We start from the raw sequence: 7,226 nt of genomic DNA, 5'->3' as shown, positions 1-7,226 counted from the left end.
ACCTGACAAGAATAAAACCACATGTGTCATTTTCCCTGCTCTTGTCATTGCTGTTTCTACAATGGCAGCAAAAACTTGGGTTATGTTTTCATGGATATTAGTCTCTTCTCCAAGTCATTGTAGAAGCATCATTGATCTGTTTTTTCACTTTGTGTAAGTTACCAAATTTTTCCATATATCTCAAATAGTTAGTATCACACAGTGTTAGAATTGGAAAGGCCCTCCAATGTTTATCTATGAGGAAATTGAGTTTCAGATGGAGAGGTGATTTGTCTAACATTAGTGGCTAGTTAGTAGCAGAGCTAGTTCTGCTCTTCTTCTTCGCCAGAGCAGGCTGCCTAATAGATACCTCATCTGTATAACGGGGATAATCAATGTACCTGCACATAGGGCTGCTGTCAGGATTAAGTTAATTTCTGTAAGTAAATCAGGCACTTAGAATAGTGCCTGATCCACATTAAGCAGTTGATAAATCTTAGCTTCCATTGTCATCATCATTCTTATTTTGATTATTTCCCTTAGTTAAAGAGCTACCTGGAAGTTAAGCCCAATATAGGGAAGGCATTACTCACATGTCAAATCAAGGCTAGCTCTCACAGTAGAGTGTCCTTTATGCTCAATTCCTTGGCTGTCCTGCCTCTTCTGCCTTGATAGAAACTTGATTTGGTTGGTTTTTAGGCCACATAGAGTGTTGTTAGTCCATACCTGTGATGTGAACAGACAGAAAAATGTGATCTGCATCCTCCAAATAAAAATGAGGTCTGCATCCTCTTTCTGTTAAAAATGGCCATTCTCTTGCCACCATCACTCCCAAAACTTTGTCAGACACACTCTGTCTGCAATTTGAGTTTCAATATTCTTTATCAAGTTTATGTCATTAACAATGGTGACTTCTTTAAAAGGGATAGATGGACTAAGTGCATTTATAGAGATGTGCACTTAGTCTTTCAAATATGACAGCTGCTCTAAAACTTCCAACCAGCCAAATCTCAGATCTGCTATCCTGCTGGGCTGGATATTTCATTGTCTTACCTTTCGCACTCTCTTTTCATTACTACACAATGTACTATTTCACCATGAGGTGAAAATAGAACACCTGTTGTGAGTCTTTGAGGATTTTGTTCAGTGTTTTCTTGTAAAGTCAAACCAGAAACCCCCACTGGCAAAACTAGCTGTGTCTCATATTTAAACACAAACTATAAAGTGTCAGGGAAAGAAAAAGTGACTTAGCCAATGAAAACAGTGCACTGGGGGCCAGAATCTGTTTTCAAGATTTATGAGCTGAAAGTAAGTCATGCTTTAATGAATGTTAAATGAAACCCATCTTATTCATGAAAGACAGGCTATATTTTCTTATGAACATGAGCAAGGAATGCCTCTTTTCTGAAACTTGAGTTGTCTCCTTAAAATGATATGCAGGTGAACACATTACAATCAATCTTCTGAGAACTAGAAAATATGTGATAGTTTGGCATTATAAAAATCATTCTTTTCCCCTCTAAAGTGTGTCAGAATTTTATGTGTGTGTGTGTGTGGGATGTTACAAGTGAAGAACAAGGAAAGAAAGCAGTGTCTTATATTTCAACCTATTTTGTCCTTGGTTTGAGTATCTGTGACTTTGAAAACCAGGCCCAAATTTGGTATAAGGGGTCAGACATGGGCAATATCTGTCTCTGGTGGCCTCAGTACTTTTTTCTATGCTCCAAATTCTCCTTCAATTTTGGCTGCCACAAAGTGTTCCACCCTCACTCCCCTACCACTCCCACCCCTAAATATCATCAGGAAAAGATTTGACTCTTAGTGTGAATATGACCTTTTTTTTTTCAAATCATTTTATCTTTAATAATCTTGCAGTAATTTAAAATATGAGAAAAAAAGTTAAACGTGTTCCCTTTACAGGTGATGCCACCATGATTGCCTCGCACAAGCATGATCAATCACCATGATGAGACTGGATGCCAAAGAGCATGGCTGGCAAAAAGGCATCAGGGCTCACAGATTGAAGAGTTTGGTTACGGAGTCTCTAAGGGGTAACAGGTGGCAGAAGAGACATCAGTTTAAGGGACCTTCAGAGGACAGGGCGCGGTTGCTGGGTCATGAGCACCTTTAAACGTTTCTTGATGGTGATTTGGTATCGGGAGTATTTGTCATCTGGGGAGAACTGAGCAGGATGGGCTAAGCAGGTCTTTTGTCCCATCGAGCCAAATTTCTCCAGCGTATAGACCTGATATCCCTGCTAACTGAGGTAATACTGAAGAAACATGATCACTCTTAAGCCAGAGGTTCCAATTCGGTCCGCAGCTCCGTCTGTCGCTGTCTGCCGAATATGATCTTTTAGAAAGTCATTTGCATTTAAAATTTTCTAAATGCAGAAGGAAATGTTGGTATATTTGGGGGCATTTGGGAGTATGTAACGAATTAATAGTGTGTTGTGGGAGAGGAGAGACAGAGCCTCTTCTCCCAGGGGCACCTGTCATATCTTGTTGTCTGTGCCCCTGCAGATGGGCAGTGCAGTAGCCCTGGAGAAGGAGATGGTACTGTTAGCTTCTCAGTATTTCTGAAATCATACCAAAATACTAAGTAGGAACCTACCTGTGTGGCCTGGCTGTGTGTAGGAGATGGATAGAGAAACAATCCTAGAAGTGAAGCAAGGCCAGCCTGAGAAGGAAGTGAACTGAAATATCTGTTAGAAATACTTCCTCAGGCAGGGAGGGAACCTGTGCAAGAATAGGGGGTGTGGCCAGCCATGAGTGACAGACACTCGTGGACTTCCACATTAGTGCCATATTCAAACTGAGCAGAACTAGAATGCAGAGGTCCCAGGCTTCTAGAGTTGTACTTCCAGAATATAGTCTGAATTTTCTAGAACTATTTAGAAGTTTTTCCTTTTGCTTGTGAAGGGTGATGGCAGAGTATATCAGGCTACAGTCTCCATGTAAGTGAGGGTGTCAGTTCTTTTCCAGGTTAAGGTATACTATACTAACTGGTATGACTGTTTGATCCCTAATTTGGGAAATGATACATGTAGTGGTAAAGAAACAGGATTTGGAATCAGACTGAAGATAAATCCCTCTAAGACAGGAATAGCATCCATCTTGTTTGTTGATAACCAAAACCTAGCTTCACTGGTTCCTGGCACAGTGAATATACTCAATAACTATTTTGAATGTTGAGGGAATCAATCAATGGATATATGAATGAATGAACTAACCTGTTTAAAATTCCAGAGCTTCTATATTTGAGACTTATGGCCTTGGGCAGGTTACCCAAGTTCTCTGAGTCTTAGTTTTCTTATTTGTAAAATTGGAAAAATAATACTCAGTTTACAGGGTTGTTATGAGAAATAACATGATCTAACATATCCATAGCCCTTAGCACAATGCCTTAATAAAGGCAAGCTGTCATAACAGTGATAGTAGCAGTATTAATGTTCATCACTCCCATAATCACAGAATTGTTGTTCAGTGGGGGAGGAGGTGGGTAAAATGTGGACATAGATCCTCACGGCAGCCAACGAGAGATTAACAGAGGAGAATTGTTGTGGAGTGGAGAGTCTGGACAGGGGTTATTTTATGAGGTTTAGGTGAGAGATTGTACATGCCTTGACCTTGATAGAGAAGGTAGACATGGCTGGGGTGAGGCCTTAGAAAACTGGGTCAATTTGAACTAGTTTCCTTTGGGAAATCACCAGTGTGTCTGGCCTCAAAGTTCAGGCCATTTCTACCACATCATACTACATACTCCTACTATGTGAAGAAAAGAGGGGGATAAATAAAATGTAGGTCTCTCTCTCTCTCTGTGCGTGTGTGCATGTGTGTGTGTGTGCGTGTGTGTGTGTGTGTGTGTGCATATGTTAAAGGCCTGGAAGATACTGCCTAGTTGGTAATGGAGACAAAGTTGTTGGGAGGTAGTCAAAAGGAAGGGTTGGTGTTAATCAGAGTAAATTTCTGCCTTTCCCTTCTGGCTGGGCCCAGTCTTACCTCTGGATGGGAAGCACAGCTGATATGCTGCCATGCTAGGTTCACTAGCTCATGCTTTCTGGAGGAAAGCAACGATGTTTGCCGTCATGCAATCTTATGCTATTTTGCAAGCCAATTTTTACAGCCTTTACAAAGTACTCGTTAAAAGGGAATATATAAAATGCTTGAAGGGAGAACCATGAGAGAAAGTTGGTGCCATGAGTGTATCTTATTAGGTGTGTTCTAACAGGCTAGATATTTTACATACCTTATGTTTCATTTGTACAACCTCTCTCTACATTTTATAGATGAGGATGCTGAGACTTGAAGAGGCTAAGTAACTTGGTTACTAAGTTGTGCAGTCAAGATTCCAACCCTGATCTTTCTGAATTCTGAAGCTATTCTCTGACCATATTCTATAATGCATGTGAGGATGCAAAGCTAAATGAGCCTTTCACTCTCTGCCTTTGTCTTCTCTCTGCAGTTATCTTGCGTTTTATGGAAGGGCTAGCTCAGCGATGGGAATGGATGTTTTTATGGAAAAGAATCACTTACCGGCCAAGCATGGTGGCTCATGCCTGTAAGCCCAACACTTAGGGAGGCCGAGGCGGGTGGATCACGAGGTCAGGAGTTCAAGACCAGCCTGGCCAAGTCTCTGCTACAAAAATTAGCCAGGTGTGGTGGCGAGCACCTGTAATCCCAGCCACTTGGGAGGCTGAGGTAGAGAATTGCTTGAACCCAGGAGGTGGATGTTGCAGGGAGCCGAAATTGCGCCACTGCACTCCGGCCTGAGCGACAGAGCAAGACTGTCTCAAAAAAAAAAAAAAAAAAAAAAAAAGAATCACTTGCTGTTCCAGGAACAATGGTTGTATCTTAACTTAATAAGAGGAGTAAACAAGTGTTGAATCCTTAGTATGTGCCAGCCATTACACTAAGAGCATCACCCTCACGATCTTACTTAATCCTCACCGCAAGCCCATGAGCTGAGCACTGTGCATGCATGCTACTGGGAGGTAGTGGGTGGGATCAGTATAGGCTCTTCCAGCTCACTGCCACGCCTTGGCAGGGTGAGGTCCATTGCATTGGCTTCCCTGCCAGATGCTGTAGGAAAATACACTGGAGGCCAGGTGCAGTGGCTCATGCCTGAATCCCAGCACTTCGGGAGGCTGAGGAGGTGGGCAGATCCCTTGAGCCAGGAGTTTGAGACTAGCTTAGGCAACATGGCAAGGCCCCATCTCTATGAGAAATACAAAAATTAGCCAGGCATGGTGGTGCACGCTTGTAGTCCCAGCTTACTCAGGGGGCTGAGGTGGGAGGATTGCTCGAGCCCAGAAGGTCAAGGCTGCAATCAAGCTGAGATTGCACCATGACACTACAGCCTGGGCGACAAAGTGAGATGCTGTTTCCAAAAAAACAAAAACAAACAAACAGAAAACACCAGAGACCTGGTTCCTAGGTTCATAGCATTCTCCCGTGGAACATAAACAGCTAGGGTAAGACCTTTCTTCCTCCAGAAACAAGTGAGTTATGAGTGCAGATACAGTTCATTGACAGTCAATGTGATCCATAAGCTGGGTGGGACAGTGGTTTTTGCAAGGCCACATCCTACCTTATCATCTTCTTCCCTGTAATAGCTGTAAGAGTATTAGCTCATATTTGTTGACCTGTTGTTGAGCTCCAGACACTGTCCTAGTCATTGTACATGCAATCTCTCTAATCCTCATTGCTATTCTCTGAGGGTGGAACTGAGACAAAAAAAAATTAAGTCCATTTGCCCAAGGACTCACAGCAAATGGAAGGGCTCTGATTTGGACCTGAGGGCATCTGTTTTTAGAGGCTAAATGCCTGACAGGGAGGTCTACAGCTGAAAGTCTCAACCAGATGGTAAATGAGAAGCACTGCGTTTTATTCACCTTCCTGACACCAGGTCATGTACTGTAGGGACTCAGTAAGACTTGTTACTCAGGGCCAGTTGCGGTGGCTCACACTTGTAATCCCAGCACTTTGGGAGGCTGAGGTGAGTGAATCACCAGTTCAGGAGTTCAAAACCAGCCTGGCCAATATGGTGAAACCCCAACTCTACTAAAAATACAAAAATTAGCTGGGTGTGGTGGCGGGCACCTGTAGTCCCAGTGTCTGGGGAGGCTGAGGCAGGAGAATCACTTGAACCTGGGAGGCAGAGGTTGCAGTGAGCCAAGATCATACCACTGCACTCCAGCCTGGGTGACAGAACAAGACTGCATCTCAAAAAAACAAAAAACAAAAAACAAAAAACCCCAAAAACTTGTTACTCAGAAGAAGCACCAAAAGGTGGTTGTTTCGGGGGATTGGCAATGGTGTGGAGTATATCGTATGTGCTAAGTGCTTTTTAACCAACTTGGATCGAGGCCAGGGTTATTTTCCTATTCTAGGTCTGACCTCAAAGTGCTCCCTTTGGCATGTTGGATTCAATTATTAGGGTGTTTTCACATTTACCTTTCCCAGCAATAGTTTTCAGCCTTAGCATTCTGCTCACATTTCACTTTTAACTAAGTCTCTCTTTAGCAATCTGCTCAGACCTCTTGCCTGTGTGAATAAAGTTTGATTTTCACAAAGGGCACTTTCTAGTCAAAATTCCATACTTGCTGCTTTCCGGGCTATGAAGTGCTGACCTGGGTGGAGGAGGCATTGCTTCCTTAGAAAAGGACAGAGCTTGAAGCTCTTCATTGATGTCAGGGCCTTTCTCTCCCACTTTGGAACAGTATCAGTCAGATGTACTTCATTAGAGAGACCCTGGGCTAGTTCCTAGGAGCTTCCTGTCCACCAGCTGCTACAGTGGGGTTGGCAGGTACCAGGTGTGGCCAGCAAACATACCTGCCTCAGAGGCCTGGGTCCTTTGAAGTGCCGAAGGAATGTCACACTTCAAAGAAACCTCACTGCAGCTGTCACCTGGCTATCGAGGGGAGGTCAGAGAGTTAATATGCAACCATGAAACTCCCACCTCCAGCCAACACCTGCAAAGCTGAAGCACATTTTTTTTTTTTCTGGTGCACAGGATTTGAAAGCATTGTTCCTAATTTATCTCAGCATTGTTCCTAATTTATCTCAGCAAGAGCTCAATGCCCTATGTCTTCAGATAAAGATCTATTGTACATATCTGTCCAACAATAAAATAAGTAAATGAGCTGGATTTTTCTTTTCTGAATAGGAATTATTTAGTAATGAAGTAAGTATTTGCAATTACTATTTGCAGGGGTTTAATTATGGGACTAATTTGTAAAAAACATT

General features: G+C 42.7%; 1 pseudogene; it reads right to left on the bottom strand.

The window, feature by feature from the left end:
• Positions 1-1,736: 1,736 nt before the first annotated feature.
• On the bottom strand, positions 1,737-2,404 carry LOC129136662 (H/ACA ribonucleoprotein complex subunit 3-like; annotated as a pseudogene).
• Between the last annotated feature and the right edge of the window lie 4,822 nt (positions 2,405-7,226).

Source organism: Pan troglodytes, chromosome 10, assembly GCF_028858775.2.
Source record: "Pan troglodytes isolate AG18354 chromosome 10, NHGRI_mPanTro3-v2.0_pri, whole genome shotgun sequence".
Lineage (NCBI taxonomy): Eukaryota > Metazoa > Chordata > Mammalia > Primates > Hominidae > Pan > Pan troglodytes.
Note: the sequence above shows the minus strand (reverse complement) of the source record. Positions and strands in the feature narration are given on the sequence as shown.